A 19,431-nucleotide genomic window follows, 5' to 3' on the forward strand; every position below is an offset into this window, starting at 1 on the left:
AGGTCACGATCACCCAAACTTGGAACAATGGCAAAATGCTTGTTTTTTGTAGGGTGTGAATATATATCCTGTAAGGCTTATGGCAGATGGCTGACATGTGGAATAACATCTTAAATTCTGGCTTCACAAGACATGCTGCCACTAGCAGTGATATTGGGATACTAGCTCCAACATATGCAGGGTGTTTCAAAATAAAGTTTTGACTCTCAAATTGTCTGCAAAGATCAGGGACTCGACTTACCAAGTAGAAACTTACCGTGAATAGTGTGATTGTTTCTGATGTGTGGACTAATCCATGCATCAGAAATCATCTCAGTGAGTGCATCCAGAGCCAGCTGAACAGTAAGTTCAAAGTGACTTGTGAATAACAGTGTTGTTTATCATGTTTTCCAGAGCTGCGAGCCGCAGGCTGCATCATGGAGAGCCCGGCAGGTGGAGCAGGATCAAGTGTGCAGACCCCAGCAGCTGTTGCCGGCCCAAGCTCTTCTCAGCAAACGGAAACTCCACAGTCCGGTGTGTGGATAGCGAAATGTTGAAGAACTCAGATTTGTTTCTAATTAAAAAGTTTTGCACATGGAAGAGTACAAATGTAATCTAGTTTGTTTTCTGTGTGATATCTGGATATGCATGTGGCATTTTCCCAACTTGGAGAAAAAACAAGAAACAATGTCATGCACCATGGTACAAGAGCAGCACACTGTGCTCTGGCAGGCGATTAGAGGTTTCTGATAGAGCATGTTTCTAAGAATAGTGATCCAGAATTTAATTTCCTCTGTACTCCTGTCTCAGCACAACTTGGCAAGTGGCCAATGCTACAACTACATCAATCAGTGTCGAGGCTCTTCCACTCGAATTGGCTTGCAAGAGCTGTACCGTACAGCCTTGGTCAAGTTATGCTGATATAGGGTCTAGTAAATTTACAGAGTTAACACAAGTTGACATGCTCCCCAAATTTCTAACCAAAAGGAGAGCTGTAGGGGTTGAACAAGAATGTCTTTGTGCATATGTGGTCGGTGGTGTCATGGCTGGTTTTCAGTGGTGGAGGCTTAACTGGTCGCCTTGAACACTACGGTCATCTTGGTGGCAACACTGTTCAACCGGTCTCATCTAGTGCTGCTCTGTGGTGGCAGCTGCGCTAATGGCCAGGCCGTCAAAAAAAGATGGTGGCAGCCGAGGCCCCTGGCCAACATGGACCTCAATGCTAGTGAGGTATCAAAAACAGCTATAGCAGTGATGCTTTAAAGGATAGCTAAATTCAGATCACTACACTAACCGTCAAAGGTCGTTCCTTGAAAAGAGGTATAAAAATTGTGGAAAAGTAGAGTAGGAAGCAGATAAAAATTTAGTTCCCATGCTTTCCAAAATGTGCATGACATTTTTTTTTTCTTTCCAGCAAACGTGTGGTCGGAGGGCGAGACGCGCCTGTTACTGGATGGGTATAGCAAATACCTTTCTCAAGTGGGACCCATGAAAAGGTTCCGAAACAAGAAGACAATGTGGACCCAGCTTTCTAAGGACCTAGCGGACACATTGAACTCTTCTAAAACTTGAGAACAATTTGAGAACCGTTATAAAACTGTAACAAAACGAAAAAAAGTTGCGGTCCAAAATAACAATTCAACGGGAGCAAGTCGGGAGCCAATTCCTTATGAAAGTGAACTGGCTCAAATTGCTTCCATTGATGACAGCATCCACCCCGAGGTGATCAAGGGCGTTGGGGTTGTAACCAAAAAGTCTGCAGCCACTGACCCCACTGATGGGGAACAGCCCTCCTTGGGCAAACCTCTGCCACGACAGCCTCCAGCAAAGCGAACCAAGCTTTCAATGGAGAAAGTCCTCTTGCAGATACATGAGCAAAGAGAAAAAAACAGAGATAGGCGCCACAAAGAGCTTATTGCCGCAATCAGAGAGACTTTTGCAAAAGAGCAAAAGTAAGCCATTTTAGCCTCTCAGTAATGCATATTTCATTTGTCCACTTTAGTAAAGCCCATGCATACTTTTGTGCTATGCTGTATTCTTAGTTTATCTTTATTTAAATGTTTTTCATTCATTATATATGGATCCTTTTGGTGCAATATGTTTATCATCTTGAAATTTTTTTATTGAGCTATTGGAAGTCCTGCATTTTTTTGTGTTTGTTGGTGCATGTTTTTTATAGCTTCGTTTTTTATTCGTTATATATGGATTCTTTTGGTGCAATATATTTATCATCCTAGAAATAACATCAGCTATTAGAAGTCCTGCATTTTTTTGTGTTCATTGATGCATGTTTTTTTATAGCTTCGTTTTTCATTCGTTATATATGGATCCTTTTGGAGAAATATGTTTATCATCGTAGAAATAACATGAGCTATTAGAAGTCCTGCATTTTTTTGTGTTCAATGGTGCATGTTTTTTTATAGCTTTGTTTTTCTCTCTTGGAATTTAGACATTTAAAGTGGAACCATGGTATGAAAATATTTTTTGTGCAGTTTATTCTAGGTTATTATAAAAGGATGCTTCATTTTTTCTTTCTCAAACCTGGTTCTGTTTTGTGCAATATGACCCCTGACTATCAATTGTTTTATATAGTGTTTTTTGTAAATGTGAATAAATTGCACATAGAAAATTACTTTCTGTGAAGGTACAGTCGCAGCAGGATTTAATAGCTCCATCCAAGTGCACATTTTTTTTCTGAAGGGAACATGACTGGCAGCTTGTGATAGAACAAGAGCTGTTAACATCTGCCATGATAACAGCGCTTTCCCTCAATTGAGCGGCTTCCCCCGTCCAGTCCACGTGGACTCGCCATGACGTCGGCTCTAGTTCTATTGCAAGCCGTTAGTCAAGCACCCCCCAGACAAAAATGTGTGCTCACACAGAGCTGTTAACTCTAGTTGCGTACAATTTATTTGCACTTTACATACACACTGCCACACAGACATGCTCATGCCATAACACTCGTTATGTTTGCAAAATATGGCGGCTGAACCTGGCATATCTCACACGCTCATGAAGCTGAGTGTGTACGTGAACCTGGTCAGCTTCAGGCAATCGCAACTTATGTTTCATGTTAGGAGCCTACACAGGCGATCCCGCTTGTCCTCTCCCAGTTGTCGGAGTAGGGCATCTCTATTGCTTTCGATCTGTGCGGCTGTAGAACTAGAGTCTTCCTCAACCTCGCTCTCCTCTTCCTCTTCCTCTTCCTCTTCTTCCTCATCACTGTCATCGATGTCACTGTCACCATTGTCCATGCAAAGATTGTGCAGGACACAGCAAGACATGACAACATTCGCCATTTTTTCTACGGTCCAGAGCTCGAGGCTTTTCAACTGGCGAAACCTTTGCTTCAAAATGCCAAATGTATTCTCAATGCACACTCTAGTGCCACAAAGCTTCGCATTGAAACTGGTCTGACGTTCGCTAAGGTTCCCATAGTCACGGTAAGGGGTCATGAGGTGCTCCCTAACCTGGTAGGCTCCGTCCCCAAGGATGTGGTACCCCCCGATACGAAGTTCAGGTAGCTGCGGATATATAAACGAGAGCTTAAGAAGCCTTGAATCGTTGATTTTTCCTGGTGGCCCCGTGCATACGTGAATAAACTTCTTGTGCGCATTGCAAATGCCCTGCAGGAGTATTGAGGTCTGGTCATGTCTATTTACATAAGTAGACCTGACCTTTCCTACAGGGCACCGCACTGGAATATGTGTGCCATCAATACATCCAAGAACCCCTGGGAAGCCAGTCATCTAGAAAGAAAGTGAAAGGTGGATAAATTAAACAAGAGTTTTGCACATCACTGCACAGGCTCAGGCCGAGTAGCAGGCATTTTTTCGGGTCCGGGCCGGGCTCGGGCTTGAACAAAACATTTTTTGGGCCGTGAAGTTTTGTGCTGCAAATTCTAAATTGTTGATAACAAAAAGCATGCTCATTGATCTTTGAGGTTCAATCAAAACAAACAAGCGAAGTGCAAAGCAGGGTGTCTAGCAGATTATTATTTTGAAATTCCCAGACTTTTCCAGGCTTTCCCTGACAGTTTCAGATGAAATTCCCTGACCACTATAAAGTCGGTTAAGTATATAAGAGCATAACAACACAAGGTATTGAGCACTGTAAGGATCATTTTGCACGGGCTTAATCCAACTTGCATATTCCGAAATATTCGGCTTCGTCCAGTCCGGATTAAACGAGCACTTTCTTGCCAAGACAAGATGCTCAACCACACGCGTCAATAACCGGATGGCAGCTTGGCCGCCAGATGCACACTTTCGGATACTTTAAGCTTCAATTGGATTGGGGTCTGCTACTCTTCCATTTGTTACTCAATCTAGTAGCTCTAACTGGATCTAGCCGAGAGTCGTGGAGCCTTTCCTTAACGGCAAATACATAATGGTCCAAATGGATGATATGTCACGCTACCCCCTTGTGGCGGTATTATCATCGTTGACGGCCCCACCTGTCATGACCAACCTTACGAAGATCTTCAGTACTTCCGGAATTCCGAGGGTCGTCGAAACTGATAACGGGCCTCCATTCCAAAGCCTTGACTTTCAAAAGCTTTGCTGACTCGCTAGGATTTTACCATCAGCGCATCACACCTTGCTGGCCGCAAGTGAATGGTAAGGTTGAACGATTCATGCGCACGCTTAAGCGATTTCTACGAACGACAACGGCGGAAAACTCTACGTGGACCTCCGAATTTAGCAAAATTCTAACGGTGTATAGGGCGACACCTAAACAACAACAACAGAGGAAACACCCTTCGAAGTACTTTTTGGAAGACCCATGGGCTACTTCCTTCCCGAGTCTGCAGACACTAACAACGTGCCACAGGCATGGCAACACATGGATGACGAAAATCAGAAGAAAGGCAAGATTTACACAGATGAACCATAGAGTTATTATAATGTACGCTAGAGGTTCAACTGGCGCTAGTGTCTATGCAACTTCCGTGACGCAAATTGAAGCAGACAGCAACCAGTCTACTTTTGCGGTGCTCCTGTGCATTCCTATGGGAAAACGCGCGTGCATTTTTCCTCTTCGCCAGAAAATAACACGGAACACTTTGGTTATTTGGGTCGTACCGAATAGTATGTACCTTGATTAACACTGTGAAAGTGTAATTGCTTTAGTTAGCGCATTTTTCTTCATCAGTGAACGATGTTTAACTTCGCTACATTTCAGTCGCAAACGTGTGTTCCGCAGCAGGTGTGTAAAAACAAGCGACGATTCAAAGCAAAATTACAAGCGAAACGACTATAGAGTGGGTTCAAAGCTCGCCAGCATTCCGGTGACGATTGTATATTGATAATATGCCAGTCCTGTCACTATATGAAAATGATCCCGTCGTGCATGAGCGGATAAAACCTTCAAAACGTAGATAATAAAGTCCGTGGGCTATGAAAGGTCTCTCTTCGTATTGTTTTCTCTGCCGGGCAGCTTTTATCGCGCACTTGTTCTCAAAGATATCGAGCGCGCGGGTGGTATTTTGAACGTAGAACCAGCAGCTTCGCTCAGGGCAGAAAGAATAAAGCGGTACTTACTTATTTAAAATCGAAATAGATTACGTGGCCTTCAATTTATTTTGATCGTACATGCACTGCGAGTTACTGATCCAGTGTTACTGCGTAGTTCTTGCCGCCGCTCTTCATTTTTCAGATGTCCTCCGTTCGTTTGGCATGTATATCCCCCATGCTGGAAATCGCCGACGCCGCGTTCGCGCTAACAGTGTCCGACAGTGCACATAAATACACGTACGAAGCCGTTTTAGCACCGTTTTTAATGCGATGAATTCGAAAGAAAAACGCCGCAATTGACCAATTCTTTCGTCGGCCTGACTGAGAAATGTTCCAAACTACCTAGTACGTACGAATTATTTGGCATATTTGCTCTTATGATCGAGCGCAGGGAGAAAATGCACTCACTTTTTCCCATAGAAATGCATTACCGGAAGTCAATTTTCGACTGGTTGCTGTCTGCTTCAATTTGCGTCAGCACACTAGCGCCACTTGAACCTCTAGCGTACATTATAATAACTCTATGAGATGAACGCAGAGATGCGAGACCTCACAACCTCAAAGTTGGAGATTGGGTACTACTTTGTAAACTACCTCAGTCGAATAAGTTCACTCCTCTTTATGATCCGCTGCCACACAGTGATTGAAATCAAAGGAACACAGGTAACTGCTCAGAGAGATCAGAAAATGATCACAAGAAACTCAAGTTTTTTTTTTTTTTTCAAACTTCACCTTACAGGTATGAAGCTCAGAGCACATGATGAAATGGCTAACGTGGATGATGCTGAGGAAAAAAACTCCAAGAATCTGCCTCATACCCACCCTAACCAGGAACCTGAACAACAGATCAACAGCCCCTACCCCTGATCTGTCAGGAACAGTACGACCAGTCCATACAAGGCGCCTTCCTGCAAGACTCGGGAACTATGTCTGCTCCTAAAAAGCGTTTCGCTCCGTTCACTTCTTTGCTTTTCGGGGGAAGTGATGTAGAATTTATCTTTGCACATGACCACCGTATATAGCGGCGGGAGCAAAAAAGAGAAGACGAATAAGGCCAGTGAATGGGAATGGCCACCCCATATTTATTCTGCCTGCCGCAGTAGCACTCAGTTTATTCAGCACACTTGCAATGCTACACACACAAGGCTCTATCTAGATGCTTACCACTTCGAAGTCTTCAGCGGCTGCCCTTTTTGCACTTTGCTTGTTTGGGAAGTGGATCTGCGCTGCAGCAATACTGTCCAGGAAGCCAGTCACTCGGTCTATCATCCGAAAGAGGCTGCTCTCTGAAAGGTTAAACCTTCCGGCCACGTCCCGCATGCAGGCTTTATTGCCTGCAAACCTACAACAAAAGTGATGTCCCTTTATGTAGGTATGACCGTTTATGGTGGCACAGGGTCCTAAACTATAAAGAATATGATAAAAGTATGCCAAACTAATTTTAAAGATTCGGTTGTAACCGGAAAAAAGTTACTGTGCTTGACCAATGGGTCCTTGTGACCTATCAAGATTATTTCAGAATCACCCTTTGTGAAGTTGAAGGATAGGGTATTCAACATTCTACAAAGGTCCTTTGAATGGCCAAATTCTCACTATCAACAGCTCTCCCCTGTTTACTAGTGTTCCCAAAGGTCATTCCTAGCTTCAATCTCCACTCATCACACTGGCATGCGGTCTCGTAATCACTACAGCGTGATGCGAGGTAAGGACCCCTGGTTTTTGGGTCTTTAATCATTCAAGTTGCCCACCTACAGCATAAACACTAGATGTCATTCTAGGCGAATTAACCTTCTACTGTCTAAAATTGTTATGCAAAATCTGTTGACTTTGGTAGGCAGTGATATAGTGAATGCACCAGAGAAGATATATATCTCATACCACTCACCACAAGAATGACAGTACGTGCTCCTCAGGTGTCTTCTGTGGACGTCCACCATTGCCTTCATTGTGCGGAAAATAAGCTGACTTTCCAAAATCATTGATGAGGTCGTAACATACGTTCCGTTTCAAACGGAAATTTCTTCTGAAGTAGAAAACAGTGAAGAAAAAAAGATAATCACCCCGCCAAAACGAAGGCTTTAGTAAACTGAAGTTGAATGGCTGTGGCTGTTATGCTCATGTGCTGGACAGATACTTTAAATTTGCTTGCCGAACATGGGACCTCGCACTTGTTTTACAACTTTTTTTATAGGCAACGGTTCCACGTTTCAAGCGCAATTTTCAATCAAAGCAGATGAGGTCCCTACTGCGGGGCACATTTTCTGAAGAGGATTGAGGCACACTATACGTTACATGTGCATGGTGATGCTGTGACGGAACGTCATTTCACCTTTGGGGTAGTAAAGACGGCGAGCAATTTCTTTAATTAAATGCATCGCTCGAGAGTTTTCAGCTACAAATGTTACAGGCGACGCGGGCAAGCGCGTCGCCTGTAAGATTTTTCGCATCGAAGAGGCTTTTACGCGGCGGGACCAAGTTGAAGGCTTGCTTGAAATTAAGTAAGTGGTTCTTGCCAAACCAGTCTTAAATAAAAGCACTGCGAAAGCTGGGGCGTCCAAGCACGAGAGAAGCGATGCTCGTACGCGAGCTCTGGCAGTGCTTACTCTCAAACTTTTAAACGAAGGACACACTTGGTGTTTCTAGCAAGCACGCTCACAGCTTCATTCCAGGCAACATGTACGCCCTTCAATAGTTTAAACGACTTCACTACAAGCATGATAAAAACAGAAATACGAGAAGCAGGCGACTTTGTAACTTACCTCCTCGTCGGAGTAGCGGTGAACAACGTTGTCAACGTAGTCTAAAATCTTGGGTGTAGGAATACGCTTGTGCCTAATAGCAGCCAGCAGTTCCTCATCTTCACTCTCGGCACTATCCTATTCCAGTTCATTTAATAACTCAAACAGTAGAGCCTCCTTCACCTGAATACCGCTTGCCATGTTGCTCTCGGCAGCGTCGAGGGTCGAGAGCACCACAGGAGAGCACAGTGGTCGAGAGTTCGACACAGTCGTCAGCTGTGGTCGAGAGTCTCGACACTGAAAACCTGACTACTTTTTCAGTGCGGCGCCGTGCGCCACTCGTGCACACGCGTGCCGTGCGCGTCGCGAATGGAAGTCGTCCCGTGCGGCTGCCCGGGTGGCGTGCGCCTCAATGGAGGATGCAATCACAATCCGGTGCACGCGGAGTGCGCACCCGTGGAGGCAATGGAAGACGCTATGAGAGTAAGCAAAGACTACTGTGGCTGATTATGGATACGACAGGTGCATAATTGGCAGTAAATCGATATAGAACTTCTATATTCTAAAATACCTCCAAGGTTACATAAAACCGGCTAAAAACCCCGCCGCCCGCAAAACAATAATTAATCCCGCTAAACAGAACCAAAAAGCGCTAAGTTTAGCGGGAAAACCGCTAAATTGGCAGCACTGGCTCAATGTGCGCACCTCTCTTTGCGTGGGTCCAAAGCACGGTGGTCCAAAGGCACGACAACTCCGGTGGCGATCAGCTCGTCGAACGACGTTAAGCGAAGTATCGTGCAGTAGACATGCGACGTCTGGAACCGCACCAGTGCGCAAGCATGCCGCCAAGTTTTTGCAGAAGATTTAAAGGAGCAGTCAACGCCCGATGATGAAACCGCAGAACGGCGCAAGCATACTGCGAAGGCATGGCTTTGGAATATGAGAAAGCAGTCATGAAACGCAAATACACATTTAAAATATAATGACTTGCAAGCCCCTCAGGCTTCTAAAACAGTCCTGACAGATGAGCAGCGTTTTTGTTCATTCACGGACATAATCATATCGAATTGAGTGGCTCTTCGATTAAAATGAATACGTTGGAATTAAGTTGGTGATAACTTGGATGAAATTAATTTGCGCTTTGATTAAATTGATGACCACTGGGATTCAATTGGAGTACATCCAGATTAAATTCAGGGACTTTGGATGAAAAAAAAGCTGACACTTGGTTTATAATGAGCTGAAAAAAAAACTAGAAATGAAATGCAGTATCACTGTCAGTACCAAGATCGTGTGCCAGGAGACGTTTTTTGACGCGCTCTAGAGCAAAAGAGTGAGAAAACGGTTAGAGGCAATCAAACTTTCTGCCATGCAATGAAAGCTGATGGTTGGTTCCAAAGGAGTGAAAAAGCAACGAAGGCGTTGTTTTTCTGTTCTCTTAATTCAATAGGACAATAGTTATTATTATCCTAATATATGCAGGGCAACATTAGAATGAAATACAAACTTAGGCTAGGAATGTTTTCTTTTTTTCCACTGCTACAATACGAACTTTTAGTTTCTATAAAGAGTGCTTCAAACCGACTCAATATAGTCACTTCACCGAAAATTTTACCACACAATACTGATCAAATCAACCAGAAAGGGGAGATATTCAATTCCAGAAAAATGTATTTAAAACAAGATGACGCTGATTTCTGAGTTTGATTCCTACTCCCACTTAAAAGATAACTGTAAAAGCTAGAACTAGTAAAACTTATGGCATGCACTCAAACTTTCTAACTTCTAATTTACTTCAAGAAATGTTCTACTTAGGGTGGTTTGCGACATTAAAGAATTCCCTGTAGCTAGATTTGCAAAGGATGTAAAAGACTAAACCAGAATAATATTTTCGCAATGCTGATCTACTGAATAAATAAATAAATAAATAAAGAGCTTAAAAGCTTGTCCCGTTAGGAGCACTAACTTAAGAAGCATAATTTAAAAAGGGTTATAAGTTTGAATGTAATTAAACCCATTTCACATTTTGACATAACATTTCTCGGAGACTACTCATGAGCATGAACCCGGAGGAAGTGTCCCGACGGTCTTTACGAAGGCTGGCTCTGGTGCACCCGAAGATCCAAGGTGCCCTTCAAGAACTTCCGAAGTTCAAGATGCAGTGGCAGGAGAGTTGAGCACTATAGTTTGTTGCAACATAAGAATGCAGGATAGGCTCCTGTCACAAAGCTTTCCACCTGAGCAGAGCGAACTCTGTGGACAAAGCAAGTGGAAAAGAGGATGCCACCAATCATGCCGACCAGAGCTTTTCGGGAGCGTCTTGGGCTACGTTCCTTCACCTGCGACTGACAATAGACCAGATTTTCTTCATTTATCTATTAACTTGTTTTATCAACACTACTTATAGCACTATCAAGATTTTAGTATTGAGCCAAGCTTTGTTCGTTCATTCATTATGACAGATTTTCTTATAATTTGTTTTCCAAGGAAACGTTTAAGTTAAATAAATATTAAGAATTTCGAGGCAATAAACACTTGGCTTTCCTTCAAAATCCGATCACTGCAGTGATTCAATACCATTAGGAAACAAGAATATATAAGTTGGATGTCGTGTATTGGCAATCCTTGGCAGCGCAGTTCAATAGAACATAAGAAAAATAACTTGCGCAATCCCAAGTGATAGGTGCTTTGGGACCTTACCAAGTGATGTGTCATGATCAATTTGTCACTGTAGAAACGCTTTTTTTTAGTTAAACCAACTTGTGTGCTTTCCAGTCATTAGCCTACGGAGAGGTCGTTCTGAGAATTTTCAGAAAATGTCGCTCCGCGCGCAAGGAGTGCTCAGAGCGTTTCTAAACTTGGAGCGCATATAATTGATACAAAATATTAAATGATACCAACAAGTCACATAGACAAGTGGGCCTGTTTTGGGGTAAATTCTATATGTTTTCGAGATTATGAAATCATGACTAACCAAGAAGTTCGCTTCTTATTTCTAGATATGAAAAAAAAAAAAACATGCAGCAAAACAGAGCACAGCGAATAAACTAACGAAACTTTCGTCGATGCGAACTCGTAACTAATATTCCTGCCGCGTGTCTTTTTTTGTTTTTTTGTTTATTGAAACAGAAAAAAAACATGTTTAGGGATTACAAGGGAACTGGACGGCACGCAGGACTGCGAGGAGACTCTACAGTACACTTCAAATACTTATACATTTCACCGATCCCTTCTCGTTTCCATCATAATCAATCTCCAGCGGGTTGTCCCTTCGATTCCGCTTTGGAAATATCTACATCAATTTTTGATCCCACTCTCTTTTGCAGTTTTTTTTTATACACGTAATCTCAGCCGTCACAGTGGTGCCGCCAACGTAGTGTGGCGAGCAGATATTCAACAGAAATAATCCAGTGAAGATCTCGACCGAAAGAACTCCCGGTTCCTTGCCGTGCCCTTCAAACGAACTGCAGCGACAGTCAAAACTCTGCTGCACACAGCTGCGACCCGGTAGAATGCCGTGAATAAATTGAGCGAATTTACGTCATGCTAAATTCAGCGGACGATTTTTTATGAGTCACCGTAACCTCAAGTGACGCGATGACATCGCGTGTCACCATAACGTCGCGTGAGATTACATTTTCGCTAGAGAGACTCCAGCTAAGTTTAGCGAAGAATATTTCGCATTGAATTCAGCCACGAAATTTTACCGCTAAGCGCAGCGGAAGACAGTTTTCCCCTTCACTTCTCGAGAAGCTTTTGACGTCAGATGACCATGTGACGTCAACATTTATTTATTAATTTTAACGGGGAAAATATCACGTCACGTGTCACTGTGGCGTGAAAACGTCCATGACACTCTCATTCCCCGCTAAATTTTCTCAGGCCACTACGTACTATTCGAATAAATACAACCTCAAACGCCCAAGCAGGCTTTTTTTTTCTTTTCTTTTTTAATTTACGGTTTTCAGAGGCTCAATCATCTCTCCATTTGCCTTCACCTTCGCATCCCATATAGTTCCGGGCACGGGTCTCTCAAAAACTGACAGGCACGCTTAAGCGTCATAAAAGTCTGCTTCAGCTCAAATTGAACGCGATAATAAGTACACGAACCACACACGGAATCTGCGGGGAAACCGCGTCGGTAATGGCTATGGCCGTACAAGAAGCACAAAGGCACGAAACAAACTTTGAGCCTATTGCTTGGAAGTTTGAAGGACACCGCCGCCCCGCCAGAGAAAAAGGAAAGCACCGGCGGCAACGTGACAGCGCCCAAATAGCATTCCGCGCCAAATCGAAAGTGGCGACTGTTTCATCCACCGCAAGAAGATTTCCCCTGGGACAAAAGCGGGCGAAACAAGACGTCAAAGCTTTCGACTTTTCTGCCTGGCCATTCACCGCCGAATGGTTCGGAAACAACAACTCCCGCTGTCATCGAGTCGCAATACGAAGATCTTGCCCGGTAAGCCTCTGCTGTTGCCGGGGGGATCTAACTGCGCGCCTCGCAAAGTACTTGAGTATGCGCTGTGTTTGCCTTGGGGGGTCAATATTGGAAGCTTTGGGCTTCATAATAGGTTTAACGTCGCCACGAGCCGCAAGCTTTCCCTGGGACAGCGCAAGTGAGTCGCCGCGATAGACTCCAGGAAAACTCACAGGACACATTTTTAGCTGTTTATTGATACAGATGACTCGTAGCACGCGGTAAAACTTCATTTTAAACTGTAACGGGAAATGCTGGCGCCCGCTGTGTCAGATCTGTTGAAAATAAGATTTGTAAAAACTCGAAATATATATATTTTTTAACGCGAGGGCGTTACGGAGCTCGTGTCACAAAAAAAGCCTGCATCGGTGGGACGGGAAAATCTTGATTGGTCGATAGGGTGATGACGACACATCCACCCACATTACCTCGCACGGGCCTCGCAGTGGAATGAAAGTGATCTAAACTTGACATCTAATGCAAATTGAAGGTCGCCCCATGCCTCAAATATTTTGACTTTATAAAGTATTTCACTTGGCTTAGAGAAAAAGTTGAAAAATGTTAGGCGGGATTTGAGCCCACGACCCTTCGGTTGCGATTTAGACATGCTACTACTGGCTAGGGCGCTTTTTTTTTTTTTCTTTATTGTACTGGCTAGGGGGCTCAGATACGCTTGCGCGGCTTGGGAACGAGGGGGAGTTTACATGTTTAGCTCTCGCGTTCGACACTCAAAGGCGAAGCTTAAGCGCACTCCTGTAATTTCTCGATACCAATAGTCTTAAAGCCTAGTTCACATGCAGCGGTTTTGGCCCTAGAGCGGCGCGATTTCCGCCGTCGCGGCGCTCGTGCCGCAGAATTGCTGGTGCTGGCCAGAGCGCCGCGACGGCAGAAATCGCGCCGCTTTAGGGCCAAAATCGCTGCATGTGAAACACGCTTCTGGTTCATACAGCACCGTTTCCTTCCGTTGCGTTATGTTAAGAAAGCTAAAGACTGGTTCAGAGATATGCTTTTGGCTGCGTAGCGCAGCGCAGTTATCACAAAATCTATGCTTCGCAGGCCGAGTTGCAAGCTACTTCTTCAGCTGCTTGCCAAGCTTCATTCGAGGCACAAATACCCCGGTGAATCGTCGTCGTATCTCGACGCACACCTCCGCAACGCAGTCGAACGGAACTCTCTGAACCAGGCTTAACGTTAACTTGCCCCAAAAGCACACCGTGCCCAAGAGTCACCGAGAAATTCGTGCTCTGAATGAAGCGCGGCAACCAGTTCATGGAGTAGACTAGCATGCAGCATTCGAGACACTGATACCCCGGTGACTTAAACGTAACGTAAGAAAATGCAAGGAAACGTTCCTGTGTGAACGGGTCTTTATCGAGAGCTCACGCCGCCACTTTGGCGCACGCTTGGGAGGGCACACAGGGGATTCTGATTTTGCTCACCACCTCCTCTTAGGCAGAGAGCTAAGATAACGTTAATCAAAACTTGTTGTTGGCCTAGTTGGTTCATGATGCAGTATAAAGGTTTTTTTGCGCGACACAAGGGACAATCACAAGCGAGTAGACACGGACAAGCGCAAACTCTCAAGCGAGTAGACACGGACAAGCGCAAACCCTCAAGCGAGTAGACACGGACAAGCGCTTGTCCGTGTCTTCTCGCTTGTGACTGTCCGTTGTGTCGCGCAAAAAACCTCTATACTGCAAGATAACGTTCGCAGGCGGTTCAACTGCTAACGCTGCGGAAAGATGGGGTTTCTCTGCTAGAACACGTTAGTTGCGAACTAAAACAAACCAACAGGACCATATTACGTCGTCTGCAAAAAAGAAAAAAGTAATAATAATAATTGGATTGTTTGCTATGAAACGACTGCTTCTTCGAAGTGGTATAAGACTCAGGCTAGAGTTATGACTGGTATTTTGTGTTGGAAGCCAGGTACAATCCGCGCTTGCATTGCTATTCTTAAGTTCTGAAGCCGTATGCAACCTGACATCGACCAGTTAATGAAGGAGTATAGTAAGGAGAAGCACAACAGAGGCCGCTAACCTCTCTCAACATTCGAGTTTTTGTGAAACGTTCTCACCCAAAATACTGCCCGATCGTGTACTCATGGATTGTTAAAACATTTATTTTTAAATTGTTTTATTGAGAGCGCCAAGTGGGAAGTTGTGTAACGAAATGCAATCAGTAGGTCTCGCTTTTACCTGGACCAAAATCGAACCCAAGGGCCGATTTCCTGATCAATGCGGGTATCTCTCCCGACGGCTTACTAACCTCCAAGAAAAATTTGAGGTCACGTGACCGGCACCGAAAGGACATAAACTAAATGTACCTAGCGTTCCAGGCTATGAATTGTGTAATTACGTTGTTGTTTCGATTATTCCTTCCCCATCTTGCATGTAGAAAGATGGTGAACAGGCTTGGCATAAAAGTGAACTGTATCACACTCGTATGCTTTAGGAACAACCTGTAAAGTCTCTTTTGGAAAACGTCGTGTTATGGGAAAATAAAAAAAATAAAAAAAAACGATAGACAAAGCTTAGATCCGCTGAGCGGAATCTGCTGAAATTCTATGCACTTTTTCTAGTGGAGCTGGTCAGATAACCTTGAAACCCCTCCTTCGGCATATTATACCCGCCGGATGAGATGGCTGCAGTGATCAGAAACCCGACCCTGGAGCAGCATTTAGCACGCAAAAACAAGTTGCAGATATAGATGTGTGACGTGCAATCTCTGTAGCGGATTAGTTGACCCGATACAAAGATGACAGCATACGTGACTAGGGCGCTTAATGAGTGACCCCCATCACGACTGCTACTGGCTGGAGAGACAAGCTACATAACGCTTTCCAATCTGCAAGGCGACTGACACAAAGATATTTGACTGTCACGCCAAACGAGCGAACTCCTGAAGATGCTTTTTTCAGTGCGATCCAAGGCGGCCCGAGCGGTGACGGCTGTCCGATCGTTCCAGTTCCCGCTCCGCTGGAACCAACGTTGGCTGGAAACGCCTGTCGCATAGCTTTCATTCCCGACGGAGGAGAGACAGTGGGAGTGGCGCCGGTCGCGAGAACCACCAAAACGACTTTCCTCTAAAAGAATTTCAAAAACTGCGTAAAAAAAGCACACAGAAGTAAAATACAAAAAGCGGTACAACGTCATTCCCTTAACTACGTGCGAGCAGAACACGAATAAAAATGAAACCACAATCCAGTAACTTCTCCAAATTGAGTCTGGTATGCTTTCGTTGTGGACGCGCATAGCAGAAGTAAAATATTTTTTTCGGATTTGTGTCGCTGACTCGGCGCAGAGTGCGAGCAAATACTTTCACAAAATTTTGTCGACCGAGCATATCTTAAAATATAAAAAAATATATGCATACGTATTTTTAAATGCCATAGTGCGCGTACTACTTGAAAAGCTGCGCTTTTTTTGTCTGCTTTTTAAATAGTGATAACATTTATGAGTGAATCCTAAGCGCTTCCGCGTCCTTGGCCTTTCCCTGAACACACTGTACACCGAGCTGCAGTGTACAGGAAAAGTGCAATACAATACTTCAGTTATGCATCCAGGAATACAATGCGCCCAACGAACGTGATACTATGTAATAATTTCTGAAAGTCAAGTACACAGTTTTCCAATGAGCTTGTTCCGTCTATATACTATATATAGTATTAAACTGATACACTTATAGTAAAGGAGAAACGTTTGAATTGCAGGCAATCCTGCGACAAAAGTCGTTGATTGGTCGCAGGATGCATAGATACAGTTGGATAAAAAAAACATGCAAATTGGTTTTAAATACGATGGAGTCACTGACAACGCAAGAAACGCAGGGCGTGGTCTACCATGATCAGGCTTTCTGTTTTGTGATTGGTTCTTTGGGTCCTCTCATCAGGCGATGCCGCACTCTTATTGGCCAACAGAGCGATAAGGAGATGCTCGGCATCCTACAAGCTATGCGTTTCTCAAGCTCTCGGTGACTACAAAAATACTTCGTGGACGTCGACGAAAAAGATGTCTAAAATTTTTACGGTAGTTAATATGCAGTTCAAAGGGACACCAAAGTGAAAACGTCTGTTTTTTCAAGGGCCAAATTGGGACACGCTGTATTATTTTGCCCACAGAGAAACCTTTTTTTATCATTATTTAAACCGTTAGACTCAATTTAGGTAGAGGTAGCCCGCCCTAGGAACGTAGCTAGCTATGCTCCATTTCTCGGCTCTAATTGGTTGCAGAGATGATTAACGCGTTCGTAAGTACGCGCATTCGGAAGCGCTATTGCCGCTGCTTGTTTTCGTAGCGTGACTGGCCTAAGCCACGGCCGGACTGGAAGCGCGTGCCCTCTCGCGCTTCCAGTCCGGCTGTGCCTAAGCATAGCGTCCCACGTCAACTATGCTGCTTGATCTCTCTTGATTTGTTCCCTCGCACGTGTTGTTGGTCAATAAAAAAATGTTAGTTCCCGTAAACGCGGCCCCACTGCTCTGTGAATCGAGCAACCGTCGTGATTGCAAGCTTGGTTTCAGTATTTAGAAGAATACATACACAGGTAAGGGTTGGCGAGCCATTTGGCTGGAAGCAATCGGACCTTCGACTCGCGTCAAGGTTGTCCAGATATTTTCCCGTAATTTCGCTTCGAAAGTCTCTCAGGTTTTGCAGTGCGACTTGCCTGCCAAAGCGAATAGCTTTTAGGCCGCGTTTTAATTATTCAAATCCTGACACTCGCCCACCTCAATCACAAATGCCGTGAAAAAAAAAAATTGTTTCGCATGGTTAGCATATTTATATTTGTAGATTTTTTAGTCCTCTCGGATTCCTTTTACTGCACATCGATAGACGCTGACAGAGGCTTGTATTGGACTACGGCTTGTGCACCATGGAACGCTAGAACGCCGCTTTCATGGATCGCGTCTTCCCAGCGTGTTAGTTCTTAGACGGGGGCGGAATAGCAGACGGACGAAGACGAAAACGGACGCCTACACGCAGTTTTTATGTCCGCGTTTTTTAGGCGTTGCAGACGCTGATAGATGGTTGTGAAATTGCAGATCATGCCGGAGGCTGCAGCGGATGTGCTTGCACGACCACCAAGCGGTATCAGACTACAGACTGGACGCACCGGATGTCGCGAAAGGGAGTCACTAGCCTTGCGAGCGTGTTCTGGCGAGCAGCCAAGCCAATCCAGTTGTAATGGGTGGGGCCACTGATCTGAAGCCGCGCCCAGAGACGGCTGTCACCTCCGCCTCAATTTTGTCTAACGGCGTAAATATGGCGCAAATTTTGGTTTCACTGAAAAAAAATATTACGTGCCCCATCTACTCCCCTTAAATACTAAACGCATTTTCTTCAGTGTAGTCTTTATCAGGAAATGTTTAAGCACTGCAACAAGCTAAAATGCTATCTTATATTTCAACAGCAATCTGCGCAGAGATTTCGGCAACGATGTTTCTTATTTAAAACAAGCTCAGAGAAAAAAAAAACACATAATATTTTGTTCGTACTTGTTTGTAGATTTCCCTAGAAAGCAATTGGAGCCTAGACACAAAAACGATAGAGGATAGAAACGTAGCTTTGTGGAGAATAGTCAGAATGCCCCAGCAATCAAGCAGCTGCTACTTCTGACTTCCTTTCTTGGAGACATTGCTGTCAGATGCTGCTTGGAAAAAAAAAAAAGGCTACGAGTGTAGTTATACCTATACCTGGACCTCTAAAATGCTGTTCAGTCTCAATGCTTCTCTGGGCACAGCGCCAGGCATGGCCAGACGGAGCAGAAATAAACCAGCCGTCGCGGCTTTGCGAAAGTTCGGGAAATTGATTGTGTATAGCTTCGGCGATGCTTGAAACTGTGGGAATCTAAAAATAAAAGATGCAAACGCTGGGCTTAGACGTGCCAAATCAATGAACGAAATCTGGCACAGCCTTACAAACGAGGGGTTGGTGATTAATTTATACCACCGGGAGATCCTTTGACCTGCAATCGAAATATCGGTTGCTCGGCGCCTTCTCCGCAAATCCTTCCGGCATTACGCGGGCGGCTTGTCCGGGACTGGAAGCTGCCAACCGAAAATCCGAGGAACAGCGCTTTGCCTCAGCCACTGCGGGAAGTTCTACCGGAGTTTCAGAAATCCGTTACGCAAAGTTTTTATCAATCAACTGAGACATAAATCGCGACTTCTACTCGGGCCGTGCCGAAATATTGAATCACACATCCCACGGGTTTGCACGAATACGCGCAAAATTAAAACGGAAGTAAAGCAGCAATTTCAAATAAGTGGTGTCGCCGCTGTCATCTGCGGCATGTCCCCGTAGACTCCGCCCGAATGTCGCGCTAATAGTCCGAACCAGACGGTGAAGTTTCAGAGCCGACCGCTGTCAAATTCAGAAGTCATAAGTGACCTTTTGAAAATATCAATAGGGAAGTGGGGCCCTGTTCCTGTAGCTGGGGTCATTCAGCTCCGTGCACTTGTGGGTTTCACATGCTGCTATTTGTGCATTTCTATTTTTTTTTAAACTTGCGAATAGCTTCTGAACTAGGCAAGGGCAAGCCCCGAAAACTTTGGAATCAGGTCCGGACCGCTAGCGCTACATTTCGGTAAAAGCTGGGCCTACGGTGTCGCGCAGTATAGTTTTGCGATCATGGAGGACTGTAATTTTGTTAGGGGAAGGGCACTTTTTAGTTTGATTGTTAGTTTGAAGTTGTCTTTGTTATCTCAAAAATGAACTGAGATCGC

The 19,431-nt window shown here is 44.5% G+C and overlaps 1 protein-coding gene and 1 pseudogene across 1 annotated transcript in view; one reads left to right on the forward strand and one right to left on the reverse strand.

The window, feature by feature from the left end:
• The window catches only part of LOC8043871 (dopamine D2-like receptor), a 1,482,298-nt gene that overhangs the window by 750,465 nt on the left and 712,402 nt on the right, over nucleotides 1-19,431 (reverse strand). The gene's annotated exons all lie outside the window — the stretch shown is intronic.
• On the forward strand, nucleotides 1,160-2,032 carry LOC121835524 (annotated as a pseudogene).

The sequence above is a fragment of the Ixodes scapularis genome, unplaced genomic scaffold (assembly GCF_016920785.2).
Source record: "Ixodes scapularis isolate PalLabHiFi unplaced genomic scaffold, ASM1692078v2 PGA_scaffold0__279_contigs__length_252992795, whole genome shotgun sequence".
Taxonomy (NCBI): domain Eukaryota; kingdom Metazoa; phylum Arthropoda; class Arachnida; order Ixodida; family Ixodidae; genus Ixodes; species Ixodes scapularis.